Source organism: Eretmochelys imbricata, chromosome 2, assembly GCF_965152235.1.
Source record: "Eretmochelys imbricata isolate rEreImb1 chromosome 2, rEreImb1.hap1, whole genome shotgun sequence".
In the NCBI taxonomy this organism is placed as follows: Eukaryota; Metazoa; Chordata; order Testudines; family Cheloniidae; genus Eretmochelys; species Eretmochelys imbricata.
Window position 1 is genome coordinate 268,559,955 of NC_135573.1, and position 24,744 is coordinate 268,584,698.

At 46.9% G+C, this 24,744-nt stretch overlaps 1 pseudogene; it reads left to right on the forward strand.

Annotated features, from left to right (window-relative positions):
* Positions 1-746: 746 nt before the first annotated feature.
* On the forward strand, positions 747-13,451 carry LOC144260224 (GTPase IMAP family member 1 pseudogene; annotated as a pseudogene).
* The last annotated feature ends 11,293 nt before the right edge of the window (positions 13,452-24,744 follow it).

The following is a 24,744-nucleotide window of genomic DNA, read 5'->3' on the forward strand; positions in this document are numbered from 1 at the left end:
CATCTGCTGCCACAAGGCAATGGGTTGCTGCTACTGTGTAGCAAAGCCGTACCGCGTCTGCCAGCACCCAGGAGACATAGGGTGACGGTTACCTGAGCGGGCTCCATGCTTGCCGTGGTATGGCGTCTGCACAGGTAACTCAGGAAAAAAGGCGCGAAACGATTGTCTGCCCTTGCTTTCACGGAGGGAGGGAGGGAGCGGGGGCCTGACGATATGTACCCAGAACCACCCGCGACAATGTTTTAGCCCCATCAGGCATTGGGATCTCAACCCAGAATTCCAATGGGCAGCGGAGACTGCGGGAACTGTGGGATAGCTACCCACAGTGCAACGCTCCGGCAGTCGACTCTAGCCTCGGTCCTGTGGAAGCGCTCCGCCGAGTTAATGCACTTAACGCACTTAGAGCATTTTCTGTGGGAACACACACACTCGAATATATAAAACCGATTTCTAAAAAACCGACTTCTATAAATTCGACCTTATTCCGTAGTGTAGACATACCCTGAGAGACATGCCAGTTGATTTAGGGCCAACTTCTGACGCCACTCCAAGATGCTGAACTTAGGTGATACGTGCAAAACGAAAAGCTTAGATGGACCCAATCGTTAAAAAAATTCATTTCAAATTCACAGTGAAGACATGCTACTTGACATAGCTTATGCAGAGAAGACCAGGTTATCATCCCAGCAGCATTGTAACCAGCAATCATGGATGTGGTTTGTGAAGGACATTTGGGAGTTACGAAGATGAAGGAACTCCTGTGTAGTTATGCTTACTGGCCAGGGCTGCACTCAGACATTGAACATCATGTGAAGGTATGTTCAGCCTGCACAATGCATGGAATTACTGTTCGTCTGGCCTCTTTGAAATGAGTAGCCATAGATAGACCATGGCGAGAATTGCAGTGGATATTACTGGCCCCTCAATTGTATTACTGGCCCCTCAACTGTACTGCATGGCTACAGAATGTTGACTATACTCAAGTTACTCCTCTGGATTCCTAATTTCACAAGGCACTTCAAAGGAGCTCACTTTTTGCCTAACCACTTTATTTTCAATGTTTGGCCTACCAGAAAGCCTTGATTAAGATAACGGGGCACCTTTTGTATCGAGAGTTTGACTCCTTTCTGATGGGTATGGGTCCAACACTTCATAAATCTGCTGTGTACCTTCCCCAAGCAAATGGGATAAAGGAGAGACTGCATGGGACTCTGAAGAAGTGTGTTGCTTTCATACAGGAGGAATGTCAAGATACATCCTTCTTTATCGCAGTGAAGTCAAGCTTTATATGATATTTGGAATACACCTCATGAAGGTACTGGAAGAACCCTGTTCAGCTGGCTCTTCAGTTGACCTATGAGTTTCATTCCTTTGGTAGTGCTGCTATAACACTAGCCTGCCTGCTGGAGAGCTCACTACTACGGCATGGGGCCTCCCTTCAGCTCAGTTACCCTGCTCCCCACACCCCATGATGCAGCCTTGGGAACACTTGCCCATTCATAGAATCATAGAATATCAGGGTGGGAAGGGACCTCAGGAGGTCATCTAGTCCCACCCCCTGCTCAAAGCAGGACCAATCCTCAATTAAATCATCCCAGCCAGGGCTTTGTCAAGCCTGACCTTAAAAACTTCTAAGGAAGGAGATTCTACCACCTCCCTAGGTAACCCATTCCAGTGTTTCACCACCCTCCTAGTGAAAAAGTTTTTCCTAATATCCAACCTAAATCTCCCCCACTGCAACTTGAGACCATTACTCCTTGTCCTGTCCTCTTCTACCACTGAGAATAGTCTAGAACCATCCTCTCTGGAACCACCTCTCAGGTAGTTGAAAGCAGGTTCATCCCCCTGCCATCACTGTCCCCAAAGCCGACTGATGTGAGTAGCAAATATGCGAGTCTCAACAAGCAAATTCATGCAAGACTCCAAGTGTTCTATCCTGAACAAGCAACATGTGTTAGGCCAGGGCCTGGAAGCATTTTTGATGATCATGGCATGATCTTGCGGCTGCAGAGTATGAAGCGTGGCAAGTGCTTGTATCACAGGGAGATCACACTGCTAACCAGCACGATGTACTGCCTGTTGAAAGGGGAACAGATAGGGAAGAGGATGCTCTTTCTGCGGATGCAGGAGAGTTGTAGATTCAAAGCGCTGATGACTGCTGGAGAGAGGCAGAGCTGTGGAGGGTCTCTCACAGTCCCCCATAGTTCTGTGAAGATTCCCCCAGTCTTTCTTCTCATGACACAGGAAAACTTTGTCAGAGACAGGGGCTGCCTTGTTCCTTGACTCTGCATTTCCCATGTTCCATGGCAGTCACTGACATCCCCAGGTGCCCCAGTATCTGGCACCCCAGATTCCAGAGCTCCTGTGCTGAGCTAACAGGCTGCTCCCCCTGGCTAGGGGGCCTTATCCAGGTTGCAAGGGAAGCCCTTGACTCCTACAGACACTCACAAAACAAAGAAATTAACTAAAAGAATTTCTGTTTTTTCAGTTTGCTTTTTTAAATCCTAAGAAATTACACACACCCAACCCCTACTACATTCAAACATAAGAACATAAGAATGACCCTACTGGGTCAGACCAAGGGTCCATCTAGCCCAGTATCCTGTCTACTGACAGAGGCAAGTGCCAGGTGCCCCAGAGGGAATGAACAGAACAGGTAATCATCAAGTGATCCATCCCCCGTCATTCATTCCCAGCTTCTGGCAAACAGAGGCTAGGGACACCGTTCTTGCCCATCCTGGCTAATAGCCATTGATGGACCTATCCTCCAAGAATTTATCTAGTTCCTTTTTTGAACGCTGTTATGGTCTTGGCCTTCACAACATCCTCCGGCAAGTAGTTCCATAGGTTAACTGTGCATTGTATGAAGAAATACTTCCTTTTTCTTTTAAACCTGCTGCTTATTAATTTCATTTGCTGACCCCTAGCTCTTGTGTTATGAGAAGTAGTAAACAACACTTCCTCATATATTTTCTCTACACCAGTCATGATTTTATAGACCTCAGTCATATCTCCCTTTAGCCGTCGCTTTTCCAACCTGAAAAGTCCCAGTCTTATTAACCTCTCCTGATACGGAAGCTGTTCCATACCCCTAATCATTTTTGTTGCCCTTTTCTGAATCTTTTCCAATTCCAATAAATCTTTTTTGAGATGGGGCAACCACATCTGCACACAATATTCAAGTTGTGAGCATACCATGGATTTATATAGAGGCAACATGATATTTTCTGCCCTATTATCTATCCCTTTCATAATTATTCCCAGCATTCTGTTTGCTTTTTTGACTGCCACTGCACATTGAGTGGATGTTTTCAGAGAATTATCCACAATGACTCCAAGATCTCTTTCTTGGGTGGTAACAGCTATCATTTCATATCTATAGTTGGGATTATGCTGTCCAATGTGCATTACTTTGCATTTATCAGCATTAAATTTCATCTGCCATTTTGTTGCCCAGTCACCAGTTTTAAGAAATCCTTTTGTAGCTCTTCGCAGTCTGCCTGGGTCTTAACTATCTTGAGTACTTTTGTATCATCTGCAAATTTTGCCACCTCACTGTTTACCCCTTTTTCCAGATTATTTATGAATATGTTGAATAGGACTGGTCCCAGAAAAGACCCCTGGGGGACACCACTATTTACCTCTCTCCATTCTGAAAACTTACCATTTATACTTACCCTTTGTTTCCTATCTTTTAACCAGTTACCAATCCATGAGAGCACTTTCCCTCTTATCCCGTGGCAGCTTACTTTCTGTAAGACCCTTTGGTGAGGGACCTTGTCAAAGGTTTTCTGAAAGTCTAAGTACACTGTATCCACTGGATCCCCCTTGTCCACATGCTTGTTGACCCCCCTCAAAGAATTCTAGTAGATTGGTGAGGCATGATTTCCCTTTACAAAAACCATGTTGACCCCTCCTCAACAAATTATGTTTATCTATATGTCTGACATAAATGGGTTTAATAAAGAACTAGATAAATTCATGGAGAATAGGACCATCAATGGCTATTAGCCAGGATGGGCAGGAATGGTGTCCCTAGCCTCTGTTTGCCAGAAGCTGGGAATGGGTGACGGGGGATGGATCACTTGATGATTCCCTGTTCTGTTCATTCCCTCTGAGGCACCTGGCATTGGCCACTGTCAGAAGACAGGATACTGGGCTAAAAAGATCCTTGGTCTGACCCAGTAGGACCATTCTTACGTTCTTATGTTCTTATGACAATATTGTTCTTTATTATAGGTTCAACCACTTTACCTGGTACTGAAGTCAGGCTTACAGGCCTGTAATTGCGAGGATCACCTCTGGAGCCCTTTTTAAAAATTGTCATCACATTAGCTATCTACCAATCATCTGGTACAGAAGCTGATTAAATGATAGGTTACAGACTACAGTTAGTAGTTCTGCAATTTCACATTTGAGTTCCTTCAGACCTCTTGGGTGAATACCATCTGGTCCTGGTGACTTACTGCTGTTTAATTTATCAATTTGTTCCAAAACATCCTCTAATGATACCTCAATCTGGGATAGCCCCTTAGATTTGTCACCTAAAAAGAATGGCTCAGTTTTGGGAATCTCCCTCACATCATCAGCCTTGAAGATAGATGCAAAGAATTCATTTAGTTTCTCTGCAATGGCCTTATCGTCCTTGAGTGCTCCCTTAGCACCTAGATCGTCCAGTGGCCACACTCATTGTTTAGCAGGCTTCCTGCTTCTAATGTACTTAAAAAAAAAACCTGCTATTACTTAGTCTTTGGCTAACTGTTCCTCAGATTTTTTTTTGGCTTTCCTAATTGTATTTTTACACTTCATTTGCCAGTGTTTATGCTCCTTTCTATTTTCCTCACTAGAATTTAACTTCCACTTTTTAAAGGATGCCTTTTTGCCTCTCACTGCTTCTTTTACTTTGTTGTTTAGCCTCAGTGGCTCTTTTTTGGTTCTCTTACTATGTTTTTTTTAATTTGGGGTATACATTTAAGTTGAGCTTCTATTACATTGTCTTTAAAAAGTTTCCACGCAGCTTGCAGAGATTTCACTCTAGTCACTGTACCCTTTAATTTCTGTTTAATTAACCTCCTAATTTTTGTGTAGTTCCCCTTTCTGAAATTAAATGCTGTAGTGTTGGGCTGCTGTGGTGTTTTTCCTGCCACAGGGATGTTAAATGTAATTATTTTATGGCCACTATTACCAAGTGGTCCAGCTATATTCACCTCTTGGACCAAATCCTGTGTTCCACTTAGGACTAAATCAAGAATTGTCTCTCCTCTGGTGGGTTCCTAGAAGCGGTCATTTAAGGTGTCAGGAAACTTTATCTCTGCATCCCATCCCAAGGTGACATGTACCCAATCAATATGGAGATAATTGAAATCCCTCATTATTATTATTGAGTTTTTTATTTTAATAGCCTCTCTAGTTGCCCTGAGCATTTCACAGTCACTATCACCATCCTTGTCAGGTGGTCGGTAATATATTCCTACTGCTATATTCTTATTATTAGAGCATGGAATTTCTATCCATAGAGATTCTATGGTACATTTTGATTCATTTATGATTTTTACTTCATTTGATTCCATGCTTTCTTTCACTATAATGCCACTCCCCCACCAGCACGACCTGTTCTGTCCTTCCGATATATTTTGTACCCTGGTATTACTGTATCCCATAGATTATCCTCATTCCATCAAGTTTCTGTGATGCCTATTAGATCAATATCCTCATTTAATATGAGGCACTCTAGTTCACCCATTTTATTATTTAGACTTCTAGCATTCATATATAAACACTTTAAAAACATCTCTCCTTTTAGCTGTCTGCCATTACATGACGTAATTGAATGGGACTCTTTTTTTTTTTTTTTGTGGTCTCTTTCTGATCAGACCCTGCCTGTATTTTATCATTTTCCATCCTCTCGTCCTCACTAGGACATAGAGATTCTCTAGTAATAGATCCTCCCCTAAGGGATGTCTCTGTCCGAACCACATACTCCTCTGCACCTGTTGGCTTTCCACCACCCCTTAGTTTAAAAACTGCTCTTCGACCTTTTTAATGTTAAGTACCAGCAATCTGGTTCCATTTTGGTTTAGGTGGAGCCCATCCCTCCTGTATAGGCTCCCCCATCCCAAAAGTTTCCCCAGTTCCTAAAAAATGTAAACCCCTCCTCCTATACCATCGTCTCATCCACGCATTGAGACCCTGCAGTTCATCCTTTCTAATGAGCTCTGCGTGTGGAACTGGGAGCATCTCCAAGAATACTACCATGGAGGTCCTGGACTTCAATCTCTTACCTAGCCGTCTAAATTTGGCCTCTCGGACCTCTCTCCTATAGTAACCACATGTACCACGACCACCGGCTCCTCCCCAGCACTACACATAAACCTATCTAGATGTCTTGAGAGATCTGCAACCTTCACACCAGGCAGGCAAGTCACCATGCGGTTCTCCCGATCATCACAAACCCAGCCATCTATGTTTCTAATGATCAAATTGCCAATTACTAACACCTGTCTCTTCCTAATAGCTGGAGTTCCCTCCCCTGGACAGGTATCCTCAATGCGAGAGGATACCACAACATCATCTGGAAGGAGGGTCCCAAGTATGGGATTGTTTCCCTCTGCTCCAGTTAGATGCTCTCCTTCCCTGGGACTTTCATCTTCCTCAACAGCTGTCAGAGTGGGGGTGTGACTGTTCTACTGTGTCCCGGAAAGTCTCATCTACGTACCCCTCTGTCTCCCTTAGCTCCTCTAGTTCAGGCACTCTGGCCTCCAAAACCCATACATGGTCTCTTAGGGCCAGGAGCTCCTTGCACTGAATGCACACATATGCCACCTGCCCATACGGCAGGTAATCAGACATAGAATCATAGAATATCAGGGTTGGAAGGGACCTCAGGAGGTCATCTAGTCCAACCCCCTGCTCAAAACAGAACCAATCCCTAACTAAAATCCCAGCCAGGGCTTTGTCAAGCCTGACCTTAAAAACTTCAAAGGAAGGAGATTCCACCACCTCCCTAGGTAACCCATTCCAGTGCTTCACCACCCTCCTAGTGAAAAAGTTTTTCCTAATATCCAACCTAAACCTCCCCCACTGCAACTTGAGACCATTACTCCTCGTTTTGTCATCTGCCACCACCGAGAACAGCCAAGCTCCATCCTCTTTGGAACCCCCCTTCAGGAAGTTGAAAGCAGCTATCAAATCCCCCCTCATTCTTCTCTTCTGCAGACTAAACAACCCCAGTTCCCTCAGTCTCTCCTCATAAGTCATGTGTTCCAGATCCCTAATCATTTTTGTTGCCCTCCGCTGGATGTTTTCCAGTTTTTTCACGTCCTTCTTGTAGTGTGGGGCCCAAAACTGGACACAGTACTCCAGATAATGCCTCACCAATGTTGAACAGAGGGGAACAATCACGTCCCTCGATCTGCTGGCAATGCCCCTACTTATACATCCCAAAATGCCACTGCCCTTCTTGGCAACAATGGCACACTGTTGACTCATATCCAGCTTCTCCTCCACTGTAACCCCTAGGTCCTTTTCCGCAGAACTGCTGCCTAGCCATTCGGTCTCTAGTCTGTAGCAGTGCATGGGATTCTTCTGTCCTAAGTGCAGGACTCTGCATTTGTCCTTGTTGAACCTCATCAGACTTCTTTTGGCCCAATCCTCCAATTTGTCTAGGTCCCTCTGTATTCTATCTCTACCCTCCAGCATATCTACCTCTCCTCCCAGTTTAGTGTCATCTGCAAATTTGCTGGGGGTGCAATCCATGCCATCCTCCAGATCATTAACGAAAATATTGAACAAAACCAGCCCGAGGACCGACCCTTGGGGCACTCCACTGGATACCAGCTGCCAACTAGACATGGAGCCATTGATCGCTACCCGTTGAGCCCGACAATCTAGCCAGCTTTCTATCCACCTTATAGTCCATTCATCAAGCCCACACTTCTTTAACTTGCTGTCAAGAATACTGAGGGAGACGATCTCAAAAGCTTTTCTAAAGTCAAGGTTTATTGAGTGCAATAAACTCGATAGCCCCTACTCTATTGCTGCACTTCTGCCTGCATTGTCTTTTTACTCCTGCAGCTGGTTCCTTTATTGTTGTTTTGTTTATATCAGGGGATGTTTTTGGCTTTAAGTTTAAAGAATGTTGAATTCTAGCCCCTGCTCACAGTCCCCCTGGAGGACTCCCTCGCAAAACTCCCCTCTTAGCACTCCCGTTTGCTAGCTCCTCTGGTCGCTTAGGAGGGGGCTTTTTAAAGCCCTGGTCTCCCTGAGTAGCCCTGCCCCCGGTTAAGGGTTGATGGGTGCTAAAAGGCTTAGGGTTCACAACCTTGTTAGGAAGCTCTCAGCTCCGAGCCTTCCTTAGTAGGCGGCTAGGCTCAGCACACACATGGTCAGCACACAGTCCCCCAAACAAACAAACAGAGCACACGGTATATTTCAGTCAAGCAGACCACAAACACACACACTACAGACAACAAATTTACCCCAAGGGTCACGTAATCGCTCCTCCTTCACCTGGAGAAGTCCCTCGCAAATCTCCCATTAGCCGCTCCTGTTCGCTAGTTCAAAGGTTAACATTGCATTCCAGAATTAAAGTTTCCTGCGCTACCTTGACTTGGCACTCTTCTGCATATGCATTATGACTTCATGATCTAACTTCATGATCACAGACTGTTTTCCCACAGGACCCCTGCCTCAGGAGTGCACAGGAAGGCAAGTGCTCTGGTAATCCCCCTCCTAAATAGAATGCATTAAAAGCTGGCTGTCTCTCACCCTTCTGAAGCAGAGTTTTTTCTACTTAAATCAATTCCCCCAAACATACAACCTCTTTTGCTTTCACTGTTAACCAGCTCATACTCTATGGTGCCAAAGGCTTTTTTTTTTTTTTTTTTTTTTTTTGCAGTTTCTGCTGATCCTGATCCAGTCTCAAGTTTTGGGATCTGTTAGATATGTCAGAAGACCTTTTCATGGGTAGCCATTTCTAAGGAATAGTAAGACCATGATTCAAGAAAAGATGCATGTAATTATTGCAGAAAATTACAATTTGAGTGAGAGGCTGATCACTGCTGAACAAATACATTAAAAAGAATCTTAGAGAGATTTTTGCAGGAGAATTTTTGCAGCCTTATTCATGATTTTGTTTGCTCTGATAACATGTTTGCAAATAACTGCTTATTTTTACAAATCTTTCAGCCAGAAAGGAAAGGGAGAGAAAATGAAGAAACTGCTGAAGGTAAGTGACACTCAGAAATCTGTTCTGCACTCGCTACTGACTTAGGCACCGATGCTTCAATGAGTTACATACAGGTGTAGTTTTAGGTGTGGGAATAGGACCTCATAGACCCAGATTTTAAGCCCAGAAGGACCCATTAGATCATCTAGTCTGTGCTCCTGTATAGCAGAGACAAAAGAATTCCATCCAGTGACTCCAGTAATGAGATCAATAACTTGTGTTTGACTAAAGCATCTCTTCCAGAAAGACATCGAATCTTGATTCCATTTTTCAACTTGTTTTTTTTTGAAAAAGGTGACACCAGAAGTGGACGCACTATTTCCGTATCAGTCTGAGAAATGCCGTAAACCCGGATAAAATCACCTCCTTATGCCTGTTTATACATCCAAGGATCACATTAGCCCTTTTTGCCACAGCGTCGGACTGGGAGTTCGTGTTCAGTTGGTTGCCCACTGTGACCCCATAATCTTTTTCAGAGTCACTGCTTCCCTAGATTGTTCCTAGAGTCCTTGTTGCTAGAGTCCTTGTTGCACTTGGCTGTATTATAATGCACTTTGTTTGAATAGGCCCAGCTTTCTTAATGCAACAGATCGCTCTGCAGTACTCATCATTCTTTATGACTGCACCAATCTTTGTGTCATCCACACATTTTATCTCAGTGCTTTTATATTTACTGCAAGATATTGAATACAAGTATCAAATAATGTTGGGCTGTCATAAATATAAAGGGAAGGGTAAACCCCTTTAAAATCCCTCCTGGCCAGAGGAAAAATCCTCTCACCTGTAAAGGGTTAAGAAGCTAAAGGTAACCTCGCTGGCACCTGACCAAAATGACCAATGAGAAGACAAGATACTTTCAAAAGCTGGCAGGAGGGAGAGAAACAAAGGGTCTGTGTCTGTCTGCATGCTGCTTTTGCCAGGGATAGAACAGGAATGGAGTCTTATTGTAGCTCACGAAAGCTTATGCTCAAATAAATTGGTTAGTCTCTAAGGTGCCACAAGTACTCCTTTTCTTTTTGCGAATACAGACTAACACGGCTGTTATTCTGAAACCTTTAGAACTTTTAGTAAGTAATCTAGCTAGGTATGTGTTAGATTATGATTTCTTTAAATGGCTGAGAAAAGAACTGTGCTGAATAGAATGACTATTCCTGTCTGTGTGTCTTTTTTGTAACTTAAGGTTTTGCCTAGAGGGATTCTCTATGTTTTGAATCTAATTACCCTGTAAGGTATCTACCATCCTGATTTTACAGAGGTGATTCCTTTACTTCTATTAAAAGTCTTCTTGTAAGAAAACTGAATACTTTTTCATTGTTCTCAGATCCAAGGGTTTGGGTCTGTGGTCACCTATGCAAATTGGTGAGGATTTTTACCAAACCTTCCCCAGAAAGTGGGGTGCAAGGGTTGGGAGGATTTGGAGGGGAAAGACGTGTCCAAACTATGTTTCCCAGTAAACCCAGTTAAAGTTTGGTGGTGGCAGTGGATCCAGGGGCAAAGGATAAAATTAATTTGTACCTTGGGGAAGTTTTAACCTAAGCTGGTGAAAGTAAGCTTAGGAGGTTTTCATGCAGGTCCCCACATCTGTACCCTAGAGTTCAGAGTGGGGAAGGAACCTTGACATGGGCCTACATCCAGTCCTCACAAAACCCCTCAGAAACACTCCCATCTGATGATGATTCACCATTGAAAACTCCTTTTTGAGATCTGTCAGTTAACCAGATTGTAATCCATTTAACCTGTGCTGTGATGTTGTATAATTTGAGTATTTTCATGAGAATGTCATGCAATACCAAGTCCAATGCCTTAGAGAAGCCTAAGGATAAACATCATACAGTTTCTTTGATCAACTCAACTTGTAGTCTTTCATATTAGAAAAGGGATGTGAGGGTGCAGCAAAAGAGCTACAAAAGGGATTTGAGGGCTGGAGAAAATGCCTTATAGTGAGAGATTTAAAGACTCAATCTGTTTAGTTTATCAAAATTAGTATCAAGAAGTGACTTGCTTACAGTGTATAAATACATTCATTTGGAGAAATTACTGTGTACCAAAGGGCACTTTAATCTAGCAGAACACGAACCAATTGTTGAAAATTAAAGCCAGATAAATTCAGTTCAGAAATTAGGCACAACTTTGACAGTGAGTGTAATTAACCATTGGAACAAGCTCCCAATGGAAGTGGGGAATTCCTCCTTTCTTGATATCTTCAGATCGAGACTGGTTGCCTTTCTGGAACATGCTTTAGGTAAACAGAAGTTACTGGGCTCAATACAAAGGTAACTGGCTGAAATTCTCTTCCTTGCATTATACAGGAGTTCACACTAGATTACCATAGATTATCTCTTCTGGCCAGGTACACCTGTGACCCCACACAACTATTAATGGAAATAATGATACACTAAATCCCCTTTGATTCCTTTTAGAAAAGGAGTACTTGTGGCACCTTAGAAACTAACAAATTTATTAAGGTGCCACAAGTACTCCTTTTCTTTTTGCGAATACAGACTAACACGGCTGCAACTCTGAAACCTTTGATTCCTTTTGTAAATCCTCAGAAATCTCAGTCCATGCAGCTCAATGCTAACACACCACATCCTCCATTGTTTCTGCTCTCGTATTCCGAAGAGGCTGTCATATTTTTTGTGTCACAGTTCTGTGATGATCATAGAATCATAGAATATCAGGGTTGGAAGGGACCTCAGGAGGTCAAATGCCAACTGGCTGCTCAGCTCTGACACCATAGTGGTGAGAGCAGCACCTTTCACATGTGACTTAAAGTCCATTTGTATCAAAGCACTGGGATGCTCCAGTGACCTGGACCTGAATTCTGATCTGAATCCAAACACAGGGAGGTTTCAAATCCAGACCCAAATCTTGAAACTCAGGCAGCCTGTAGTTTTAATGAGTTTATATAGATATATTTTTTTAATTAAGAGAAATCTTAAACCCACCATCTTTACTTTATTATACATGCAATAACATAGTAAATCTGTCAAAATTCTTCCCAACAGGTGCACAAGAAAGCGGCCACATCAAATTAAAATTCATCCTTGTTGGTAAGGAAGGAGCTGGGAAAAGTGCAACGGGAAACACCATCCTTGGCAGCAAAGTGTTTGATTCCAAACTGGGGGCAAAGCCAGTAACCGAGGCTTGCAGTACAGGGAGCATGAGCTGGAACGGGAAGGAGGTTGTGGTTATCGATATGCCTGATGTATTTTCTCCACAGGCCAGTGACACAGAAACCTATCGAGAGATCAGTCATTGTATCCTGCTCTCTGCCCCAGGCCCCCATGCTCTGGTGCTGGTGACTCAGCTGGGCCGTTACACTGAAGAAGACAAGGAAGCAGTGAAGCGAGTATGGGAGATTTTTGGAGTCGAAGTTAAGAGGAACATGATTGTCCTGTTCACTCGGAAAGAAGATTTAGGGGGTGACTCACTGAGGGACTATGTGACAAACTCAGATAACAAAAATCTTAAGGAGCTGATTCAAGAGTGTAAGAACCGGTACTGCGCTTTCAACAACAAGGCAACTGGAGCAGAGAGGGACGAGCAGGTTAATGAGCTGATGGAAATAACTGAGAAAATGGTGGAGGAGAATGGAGGCAGATGCTACACCAATGAGCTGTATTCTGAGGTGGAGCGTATGGTGGATGGAGGAACTGAAGAAAAGTACAGGAAGGTTGAAGAAAAACTGAGAGAGCAGATGGCAAAACAAAAGACACCCAAGAAAGAGGCTATGACTACTAGATTACACAACATGTTGAGGAGACCCTGGCTGTAAGAGTAATGACCAAGGCCCAGCAGCTCCCACCTTCCACTGATCTATGGAGGAAGGGGCCTGTACCATTGGGGCAGCCTCCAGGACAAGGTGTAAAAGACTTATCCCCCTGGAAGCAACTGTAGCCATCCTCAGCCAATAGCAGGGAGCCAGGGAACAGAACCTTCCCAACCTGCCATGTGATAACGAACCTTTTGGATTTCCCATTTTGGACTCTGAAACCTACTTCAATCACTATGCATAAACAACCCACCCCACTGCCAATAATGCCACCTGCACTGCAATATCGCTGCACCCCACCATTGCCTCTATCCTTCTTCCCTACCACTTTCCCTTGTTTTCATCCCTAATTTGTTCCCATATGCCCATCCTCCCCCTTTTGCCTCTGCTACACACTCACATGCCCTCTACCCCCGAAAACAGTTATTTGTTGTCTGTAGCTATAGTTTGGAAACATCAAAATACAATCATATTAATGCTAATGCACTGGTTTATGTATATTTATTTGTATTTCATTAGCATGTAAGGGCTCCAATCAAGTATTAGGGCAGGGGTGGGCAAACTTTTTGGCCCGAGGGCCACATCAGGGTTACAAAACTATATGGAGGGCCGGATAGGGAAGACTGCCTCCCCAAACAGCCTGATCCCCACCCCATCCACCCCCTGACTGCTCCCCTCAGAACCCCCAACCCATCCAACTCCCCCTGCTTCCTGTCCCTTGACCACCCCCTCCCGGAACCCCTGTCCCTAACCACCCCCACCCGGACCTCACCCCCTATCCAACCTCCCCTGCTCCCCATCCCCTTACCGCCCCCTCCCAGACCCCTCCTCCCTAACCGCTCCCCCCAGAACCCCACCCCCATCCAACCCCCCTCTAACGCCCCTTTCGGAATGCAGCCCCCGAACATGGGCGGAGGACTCAGGAGGAGCAGGGGCTGCTGGAGAGAAGCGGTGGTTTCCCCTTCAAAGCGCCGCTTCTCTCTGGCCGGCCCTTATTGGAAAGCCAGGAGGCTGCGCGGCCTCCCAGCGTCCTCCTGAGTCCTCTGCCCGCGTTCGCTGCACTCCTGCCACCCGCACCGCCCGCCTGCTCCCCTGAGGCTGCAGGTGAGCCTCCCTTCCTGCTCTCCCCTGCCCCCGCAGTGCAGCCCCCAGGGCGGGTGCGCCGGTGCTGAGCTGCCCCAGTGCCCAGCCCTGTGTTCACTTTTAAATCTGCCCCTGAGCCGCGCCACCCGGCCGGAGCCAGCCATGCCACTACGCTGCCAAGAGCGCTGGCGGCGTGGCAAGGTGAGGCTGCGGGGGACAGCAGGGGTGGGGCCGGGGGCTAGCCTCCCCAGCCGGGAGCTCAGGGGCCAGGCAGGACAGTCCCGCGGGCCATAGTTTGCCCACCCCTGCATTAGGGCCTTATTGTGCTGGATGCTCTGCAAACATGCAGTAAGAAGGCAGTCCCTGCCCCTAGAGCCATACATGTCTCCTTTTAGTTTGTAAGATATACAAGCTCATGGGGGTTAGCCACAGTGAGCTGGGAGAAGATTGTGGTCTGTCTGTTCAGTGAAGGGTAAGTGACGGTACAGTGTGAGATGACATTGTGTGCACAAGGGTGAAAGGGTTTTAAAATTCAGCAGCTGTGATGTTCTTTCTGTGGAGTACGCTAAGTGTGTGAGGGCCGGGCAGGTGTATGTTGCTCCCGTGCAGTACAGGGCAAAAGCAGCGTGCAAATATGTGTTACGTGTGTATTGGGGCCTCACTCATAGAGGGGAGAGTTAAGGTTGCACGAGCAGGTATCCTGCATGGGCATGTAACTCTGTGTTTCCTGGATTTCATAAGCTTGAGTTATGCTAAACTCGGTGTTCTAGAAGGGCACATCAAACCACCGGTCAATTTTCACTGGACGAATGAAGGTTTTTGTCAGTGAATGTCCTGGGGTGTTTTTTTTAACAGAGAAATATTGTTGGTAGGGGGCAGTGGTTATTGAGGCAGCTGTAATTATCATGTGGGTGTGCAGCTGAGATGCTGTGGTGGCCAGGTAATAATGATAATAGCTAACTCTTTTCATCAGATCACAAAGAGGGAAGCATCATTAATCCCCTTTTACAGAGGGGAAACCTAAACACAAGAACAGCCACACTGGGTCAGACCAATAATCCATCTAGCCCAGTGTCCTGTCTTCTGACAGTGGCCAATGCCAGGTGCCCCAGAGGGAATGAACAGAACGGAAAATCATCAACTGATCCATCCCCTGTCACCCATTTCCAGCTCCAGCAAACAGAGGTTAGGGACACCATCTCTGCCCAACCTGGCTAATAGCCATTGATGGACCGATCCTCCATGAATGTATGTAGTTCCTTTTTGAACACTGTTAAGAGTCTTGGCCTTCACAACATCCTCTGGCAAAGATTTCCACAGGTTGACTGTGTGCTGTGTGAAGAAATACTTCCTTTTGTTTGTTTTAAACTTGCTGCCTATTAATCTCATTTGGTGACCCCTAGTTCATGTGTTATGTGAAGGAGACACATACAGCCACAAAAAAAATTGGGTTTGCTTTATTGAAGTCTCGAAACAGAGTCTCAGACCCTTAGTATCTACCAGCCGCCAGAGGCTTAAGCTAGCCAGTGCTTTGGGTATCAAGCCTCTTCTGTTCCTCTAGACCACTTGGTCAATTGCTGACAGTAATCCACCACCACAGAGGACTGCACTGTCAACTTGACAAGCTAAATGGCTTCACACTGTATTAACAGCTCCATTGGGTTCCCCTTCCCCACTGCATCAAATTTAAATTTCTTGTCCTCACCTTCAGCACTGATCTCTCCTGCCCTTGTGCCCTAAAGCATCACTCTGCCCCTCCTCCTCCCAATGCCCCCTCAGTGCTTTGTCTGCTTCTCCCACAACCATCTCTGGGCCTGTGTCCGTGCTGCCCCATGCCCATGGGATACCCTGGGCTGGTCCACCAGACAACTGTGCCTGCCTCATTTAAACCTTCCTGAAGAAACAAACACCAACAAGGAGTGAGTTAACAAGTACATTTATGTATTACTTTATACAGGATTAAAACACCCTGCTCCGCCATGCTGCCTACCTGCCTTCCCTGAATCACTGTGAAACCGTGAAGTGAGCTGTAGCTCACGAAAGCTTATGCTCAAATAAATTGGTTAGTCTCTTAGGTGCCACAAGTCCTCCTGTTCTTTTTGCGAATACAGACTAACACGGCTGTTACTCTGAAACCCTTCTTTAAGGTGCCACAAGTACTCCTTTCCTTCTTTTACTGGTTTCCTTCACCTCCCACCCCCACCCCTCATCCCCACCCTTTGCTGAAATAACTAAAAAGAGTAAACTACAGATGTGTGCTGCACCAGCCTACGGACCACTGCAGGTGCCCCCTCATGGCTCCCCAGTTTCTGCAGACTCAGGCAGGGTCACATTTGGGAGGTTTCGTACACAGTAACAAGGGGTTGGAATACTTTACTAAACATAAATTCTGCAGAAACTGAGGGCCCACGAGAGGGCTGCAAGAAACACTTCCAATAAACATTGCATTCTCTGCACTTCAGACTTCTGGTCTTTTCCTCTCTCTCTGCATGACAAGAACCAGGGGAGAAGGTGAAGGGAAAGCCCTCTAAAAGTACCTCTAAGAAATTTTCCTAGTGATCTCTCTGGAGGACTCCCATGAGTTCTCAGTGTGCATCAACACCTTGTTCCACCATACTGATTAGAGGCACAGAGAAATGTCCAGCACACAGAAACACAGCAAGCCTTGAACATTTCTATAACCTGAACCCACCACCACACTACACAGAGCAAAGCCACTTACCAGGAGTCTCCTCTCCTGCTTCTTGCTTGCCAGAGAGATACTGCTGAGACTGGCTGGACACCTCTGGAGTGGTGAATAGTTCCTGGCTGCCTCCCTCATTTGGTGACCCTGCTGTGGGCTCTAAATCATCGTCTAACTCCACTTCTTCATCAAAGACTTTGTCCACTTTCTACCTCCTCCAATCCTGCTGAAGTATCCATGGGCTCTTGGCAGTGGAGGTGGGGTCGCTGACAAGGATAGTGTCCAACTCCTTATAGAACCAGCAGGTCCTCTGTGCAGCACCGAAGAGATGGTTTGCCTCCCTTGCCTTCTGGTATGCCTGCCTCAGCTCCTTTATCTTTGTTCTGCACGGCACCGTGTCGCGGTCAGAGCCCTTTTCACATACGCCTCAAGCAATCTGCCTGTAGGTATCAAAATTCCTGTGGCTGAAGCGCTGCTGGGACTGCACAGCCTACTCTCCCCATATACTGAGTAAAGCCAATGGCTCCGCTGGGCTCCAAGCAGGAGAGCATTTGGAGCATGGGGCTGCCATGGTCACCTGGGAAGATGTGATGAGACCTCTCCACGCTGAGCAAACAGGAAGTGGAACTGCAAAAATCCGTGGTCCTTTAAAGGGGAGGGGCGGATGGTGGTTTACCTGGCTGCAGGGCAGCAGAGTTCAAACTGCTCACCAAAGTGGTCAGGATGGGCATTGTGAGACACCTCCTGGGGGCCAATTAAAGTGATAAAATCAAGCATGGTGCCTACCCTAGCACTTTGTCAACAAAACGTTTGCAGAAAAAGCCTTATGTCTCTCGTCTGGGTGGTTTTATTTTGTCACCAGAACAGGGCACTTTTGCCAGCAAAGGTCTCACTGTAGTTTGCACGCATCCACTTTTGTCAACAAAACTATGTTATGTAGACAAGACCTCAGTATCAAATGTCCCCTTCCTGAGCAAGCTCAGAGAGAAGCCAAAGGCAAACTATGAGCTCATCTAATTGAAACCAGTATTCTAGACCCAGCACAGTCTGGATTCAGGCCCGAACATAGAACTGAAACCACTTTAGTGGCACTGGTGGGTGATCTCCTGCTGTCCGTGGATAGAGGAGAGACATCCATTCTCGTCCTCCAGGACCACTCTACAGCATTCAGCACTGTAGACCATGAGATCCTGTCCTTGAAGGCCCCCTCCACAGTGGTCTGCAGAGACTCTGCACACTCCCCCAGCAGCAGATGATCCTCTTCTTCCTTCTCCTCAGGGCTCCAGCAGCTCCCAGGCAGCAAACACAGCGGCAGCGGCGGCTCCAGCAGGCAGTCCGGTGGCCAGGCAGGAGGGACCCTTCTCAGGTGGTCGTGGTTCCCACAGCTGCAGCAACAGCTGAGGCAAGGGTCCATCACTCCCCTTCTCTGGGGAGCAGGCCAGCAGGCCCCCCCAAGGAGCTTCAGCAGGAGCAGCAGCAACCAGGGGGTCCACCAGGTAGCAGAGAAGTGGGGAGGGGTCTGGTCCAGACAAGGGAGTAGCTGGAGCAGCAGCAGCGAAAGCCCAGGGCCTAGCAGCGGTAGCAGCCCTCCACCTCCCTCCCTCCAGGCCAGAGAGCTACAGGAGGGTGGTGTGGAAGGCAGGAGTCTGTTCAAAGGAAACCACGCTGGCCGCTGGATGAATAGTTTTCTGTTCCCTGAGTTATGAGAGCAGGGGTTGCCCTAGAGCAATCAGGAACCTGCTAGAACCAATTCAGGCAGGCAGGCTGATTGAGATACCTGGAGCCAATTAGGAACTTACCAGAATCAATTAAGGCAGGCAGGCTAATCAGGACACCTGGCTTAATGTAAGCGGGGAGGGGGGGTTGAATGGTCCTGCTCTTGTGGGGAACTTTCCTGGCTTCTGTACTACCCTGGTGAAGTGGGCTAGCGAAAGGATCTGAGTCCTCGCTCCCACTTCCTTTACCCAGTGGCCTCCCTGCCCTCGAGGACTCCCCTTCCACTCTCCTGTGTGGCAGAGTCCTCGGAACCCCAACAAGGCTGAGCCCAGGATTCCTGGGGGGCTCGACCCCAACCTTGCTGTGGTCACCTAGGACAGGGGCTGGGGTGTCCCCACGCTGGGGTGCTCTCTCTGCACTGGACACTTCCCTGACCCACTGATCATTGCATACAATTTAAAGCAAATACAGTTTATTTAATCAGCAATTAGTTTAAAAAGGAATAAGGAAAAATGGGAAAGGTTAAAGGAAACACATCACCCCGCTCTGTGGCAGGGAACATCACAAACAGTGTCTCTGGAACGTCAGGGCTGTTCACAGTCTGCTCCTTGTAAGTCCCAGGCCTTCTTCTCCGGCCCTGGCTGTGCTGCAGGGATGCTGTGGTTTGGACACTTGCTCTGGTGGTGGCCACGCGCTCGCAGGCTCTGGGTGGCAGGACCCTTTTTCCCAGCGTCGCCCCCGCCCTGTCGGGGTTACGGTCCCCCTCCAAGCCTGGCCTGCAGAGCCTCTCGGCTGGGGGCGTCTCCCTGCGTTGGGCCCACTGCCCAGGGTCCCCCTCGCTCTCCCCAGCTGCTCATGGCGCCCGGCTCCAGACTGCTCCAGCCCCAGCTCCAGCCCCACCACTCTGCCCCAGCACGGCTGCTGCTGCTGCTCTGCCTCCAGCTCCCTGGGCTGCGTCTCTGGCCCCTCTGGCTGGCCCAGCTCTGCTCCCCCACTCAGCTCCGGCCCCTGATCTCTCCTTAGCTCGGCCCCCCTCTGTTTGACCCAGGCAATTCCAGCTCACGCGGAGGATGGGACCTCCCTGGCCTCCTGACTCCCTGATTAACCTGCCCGCCCTGTCAATCAGGCTGACCTGGAGCATTGGCCTCTCCCCATTGCCCCTGGGGACTGTCAGTCTCAGGGTCCTGGTTTCCCATCCACCCTTCCCCTTTTGGTACTGGGAGCTTGCAACCAAAACACCCCCGCTGAGTGTTAGTAAGGGGGCAACAGCCCCCTTACATTAAAAAGGATCAGTCAGTGAGGGGCGCGCAAGGAGCTGAGAGTGAGAGGGCGCGCTGCTGGAGGACTGAGGAGGACAAACGCTCTCTGGCATCAGGGGGAAGGTCCTGTGGTGAGTATAAGAAGGTGTTGGGAGGCGGCCATGGGGAAGTAGCCCAGGGAGTTGGAACTGTCATACAGCTGGTACAGGAGATGTTGTAGACACCCGGTATCCCCAGGGCCCTGGGCTGGAACCCGGAGTAGAGAGCAGGCCTGGGTTCCCCCCATCTCCACCCCCCGCCCAACTCCTTACTTTACACAAGGGGAGTTGACCTCGACTGTGAGTCACATCAATGGGGAAGGTCTTTGGCCTGTTCCCGACCCACTAAGTGGGACAAGAGACCGTGGGATTTGTTCTCCTCCCTTTCCCCATGCTGGCCAGTGATGAGGTTACCTGGGCAAACAGCAAGTTTGAGCCACTGGCAAAAGTGGCCTAACGGAGGGCTACCGTGGACCTCTGAAGCGAGCAAATCTGCCGGAAAGCGCAGGACCCACCAAGGCAGAGGAGGAACTTTGTCACAGTCCCCAGATGAAGTTATTCTTTCTTGTTGCTTGTGCTGCGGGGAGCTGCCCCCCTGCTGTCTTCTCAGCCTCTTTATAACTGGTATTTACCTCCGATATAAATGTACTTACATTGTCTCTGGCTTACAAAGCTGGACCCAGGCAGCTGGGCAAATTCACTCTCCTTTGTGTAGAATAAACCTCTTTGTTAGCTTGGTCTAGAGATGTTTTACTAATGTATTTCCAGCATACATACATAATTCTCTATATCACACAATAGGAAAAGGAGTACTTGTGGTACCTTAGAGACGCTCAAATAAATGGGTTAGTCTCTAAGGTGCCACAGGTCCTCCTTTTCTTTTTGCGAATACAGACTAACAGGGCTGCTTCTCTGAAATATATCACACAATGATATTCATTACCAGCATGACACCAGTTTGGTCTGATATCATGCAAGATACTCTTTGGATAAATATTATGACACTAGTGAGTGTTATGTGCAGTGAGTTTGTCAGGCCTGGTAAGGTTTGTAGTTACACGCAGTGAACCGTTTGCCAGTGGGCATTGAGAGGCTTATAGGGTCAGACCCTCTTTTAATTCTGTATTAATTAAGTCCAGTATCAGCCACTCCATTATCTTGCCTGGGATCAATGTCAGACCTATAATTACCTGGGTCATCCTGTTTATCCATTTTAAACTTTGGCACAACACGAGCTTTCTTCCGGTCTTCTGGAATTTCTCCAGTGTTCCAAGACTTATTAAAAATCAACATTAATGATCCAGTGAGCTCCTCAGCCAGTTCTCTTAAATCTCTAGGAGGCAAGTTATCTGGATCTGCTGCTTTTAAAAGGTCTAACTTTAATCGGAGCTGTTTTTGCATCCTCCTGTTCCTAATGGAATGGAAAATATTTCATCATCATGTGATATGACAATATCATCTACCTTTTCCCCAAATACTGAAAAGAAATATTTCTTGACCACTTCTGCTTTTTCTACATTATTGCTGTCAGTTCTACCATTTCCAGATAGCACTGGACCAATACCTTTGTCAGGTGTGAGCAGGGTCCCAGGGAAAAGAAGCATGAGGTCACTCAATTAGGGCCAAACTGCAAAGAATGGGGCAAACAATCCCCAAAGCTGGTGGATATTCCAATACTTAGATTTACCAAGCCAGCATAAAGCAGCTTCTGTAATACCTTACTGGTTACCCAGAAGCCAAAACGCAGTTCCGTTAGAACAACCCAGCCTTATGCATTCCACCTAGACACCCCAGTCAGATGTGATAAGGGAGCGGGTGCAACCAGCGTTTTTCCACACATCTTTCCGGTCCATTACATGGGTGGTGCACCCCAGAGAATGGTGGGTGGACCAGGTACACCCCAACTGCAGCACATACAGAGAAGGGTTGAAGCAACAATTTAATTGAGGAGTGAGAAGACGCACATAGAAAGGTCGCTGGAGAAGGGATGTGTGGGCAGCAGGAAACACAGGGTTGGGTGTATGAAATCGGGGGGACCGTTGGGTAACTAAGTAACTGATAAGCCAGAATGTAAAATTGCAGCAGCAAATCAATGAGCGACCGGCACAGCAACGGTCTGCAATCGCAATGGGATGGAAAAGGGCAGCAAAAGTGAACCTGTGGCTCACTCAGTGGACAGGAAACCTCGCGACATGGGTGGCGGATGGCTTCAGAAGGCTAACTTGGGAAGGGGAGGTGTGTATGGGGATACAGAATGCTCAGCTCTGGGGCTGGCACCTGTTTAATAGTTACCATGGTGCCTTGGAATGGGACCGCTACTAAGGTGGTCCCCATGAGCCCTATGGGAATAATAAGACAGCGAGGATCTCTCTGGGAACCACTGGAGGATAGGTGGGGAGAATGGAATGGTGTAAAATGGACAATAATTCAGTTAAGTAATTGTTTGTCCAGAGAACATATTTGAATGTGTCCCATCCCAGTGGCCATGGAGGTGCAGAATTAATGGCCTGTTGCAAATGGGGACCATTAGGGGTGATATGTATGGAGTGTTTTCTGAGAATGTACACAACGCTTGGGGTCCAAGCATCTGGCACAGTTACAGACATCTACACGCTGCCATCAGGACTATGGTACACGAATGGATCTGTGGAACTCATGGCTGTGAACAATTGAACCAGTGTGTACTACCCAATTCCATACCATGTGGTCAAGCTGGCTTGGACAAAACCCCATTTTTCTGTGAATATCCAGTGGACTTGTGATATGGACAAAAGTACATGGACACTGCAGAGGCAGCTCACTGCAACTGCCAATAACTAGACACATTTCAAATACACACTCCAGAATGGTGTTACCGGGTTTTAACCCTGTCAAAAGAGAAGAAGCAGGGTTTTTGGTAATGGCCTGAATGTTGGACTATATCACAAGGGTCAGGGTTCCCGATGTTACTGTGGATCATTATGGTTGTTGACCTATTATTAAGGACACTAATCCTGCAATGTATACTGTAGTGGCTAAGGGGGGCACAGCCCCACAAAGCACAACCTCTACTTCTCACGTATAAGTAATGTAATAGACCCTCCACCAAAGTGTAACGGATAACCCGGCCCCAACCTTCTCGGGCCCATCACTGTGGGGAGTCTGACACACTAATTGCACTCTACGTGCAGCACATCCGTACAAGGGAAGGTGCAGGGCACTATACTGCATAGGGAGCAGTGGGGCAAATGGAGCCCTGACACATTCCTTCTTAATACCTGGCCCTCTCAGGAAATGTGCCACCACGTGCCCTGTGTATTTCCCGGATACCTGGGCAGGAGGATCCCAGAAGAAAGAACGGGGTGGAGGGTTAGCATATAAGCCTGTTTGTTAGCCTGAGCTAGAATTTTGGGTTTGGCTTTTGATACTCTTACATCCTTCCTAATGTGTGAAGAACAAAGAAACTGTGCTTCATTTTCCACAGCCAGCTGGGTTTGTCAGTATAATGGGAAGAGAAAAGGGATGGAGCAGGGCACGGTGGGAATGCAATGTAGAGGCGCACACTGCCTCAGCCCCTATCTTGAGGCAAGGTCAAGCAACCAGTCAGGAGGGGCAAGAGGGATTAGGGGGTGGTACAACACACTAAAAGACCAGAGAAATGCCTGCCCCTGACCGGAGTATAACCTCACGCCTGACTCCTCCCGTGGGGTACAAAAGAGGTGAGACAAAGACCCCAACTCACGACCCTCCAGAACAGAACATGACCAGAAGTGGTAAGGGGTGTGACTAGGGGTGTACAGTACAGGTATATTTGAGCCTGCTAAGAAGGAGGAGAGGGGAGTGGGAAGGGGAATGGTAATAGGGCAATTGGTAGTTGGGAACAGGGGAAGTGGGCCATGGGGTAAAGGCCTGTGGTGTCAGAGCTGGGAACAGAAAACTGGGGAACAGACTCAATCGGCGTATAGAGATAAGCCCGACAGGTGTGAAGGGCTTCAGAATATGCTTGCTTGGAAATTGAACACCAATAAACATTGCATTGGCTGCACTTGGACTTCTGGTCTTTTGCTGCTTGCTGTCTGCATGAGAAGAACCAGGGGAGGGGGTGAAGGGAAAGCCCTCTGATTGCAAGCAGTCAGAGCAGCTGCTTTACTAAGGGCCGTGTGTCTTGTGTCAGTTGTAAGAAGCGGAGCTCAGGAGCAGAAAGCAGGCTGTGTTCCCTAACGCCGAAGCATTTTTGCAGCAGGTTAATTATACTGTTAACCATCTCCCAGGGAAGCATGGGCAATGCTAATGATAGCAAGGAGAAACTGGGAGGGGAAAATAACTTCTTCTATTTTAATTGTATGCATTGAATGTTGTTTTGATTTTAGCCAAATGGTTCTAGTTACTTTCTCAACTAGTGCGATTCACCAACTCTGCTTTAAATGTAGTAATGGGGAAAGAGTCATTTATATTTTGTTATTCTCCATTTTTGTATTTTCTTATGACCATTTTTTTCACAATCTATACACTTAACCTAGTAGTTGGTTAATCCGTTAGCTGTTAGCGTTAGCTGTGATTTCAGCAGAGGAAGAGTCTACGTGGATTCCAGCGGAAGATTCTGTTTGAGACTCAGCAGACCGTACAGATTTGGTGATCAAAGACTGTAACTGAGACTTAGGTGAACTAAACCTAAGCTTTTGGGGCTCTCAGTTTCTTCTCACTGTGTGTTTCTGTGGGGACTGAACTGTTCAGATTTTAATTTATTTTCTGAAGATAATGTCTGTGCATTATAAAATAGTCATGCTGTAAAAATTAGTATTATTTGTTTCTTCATCAGAAGTTTTTATAAAGTTATTTAATTAAATTCATTTCTTTAGTTCCTTTCAGGACTTGAATGTGGGGAGGTTGACCCTGTGCAATTCTTGCTGAAAATCCTGAGACTGAACTCTGGGTCTCCAGCTACTTTTCTGTAGGAGTTGGAGTTTCTTTTAGGCACTGGAGAA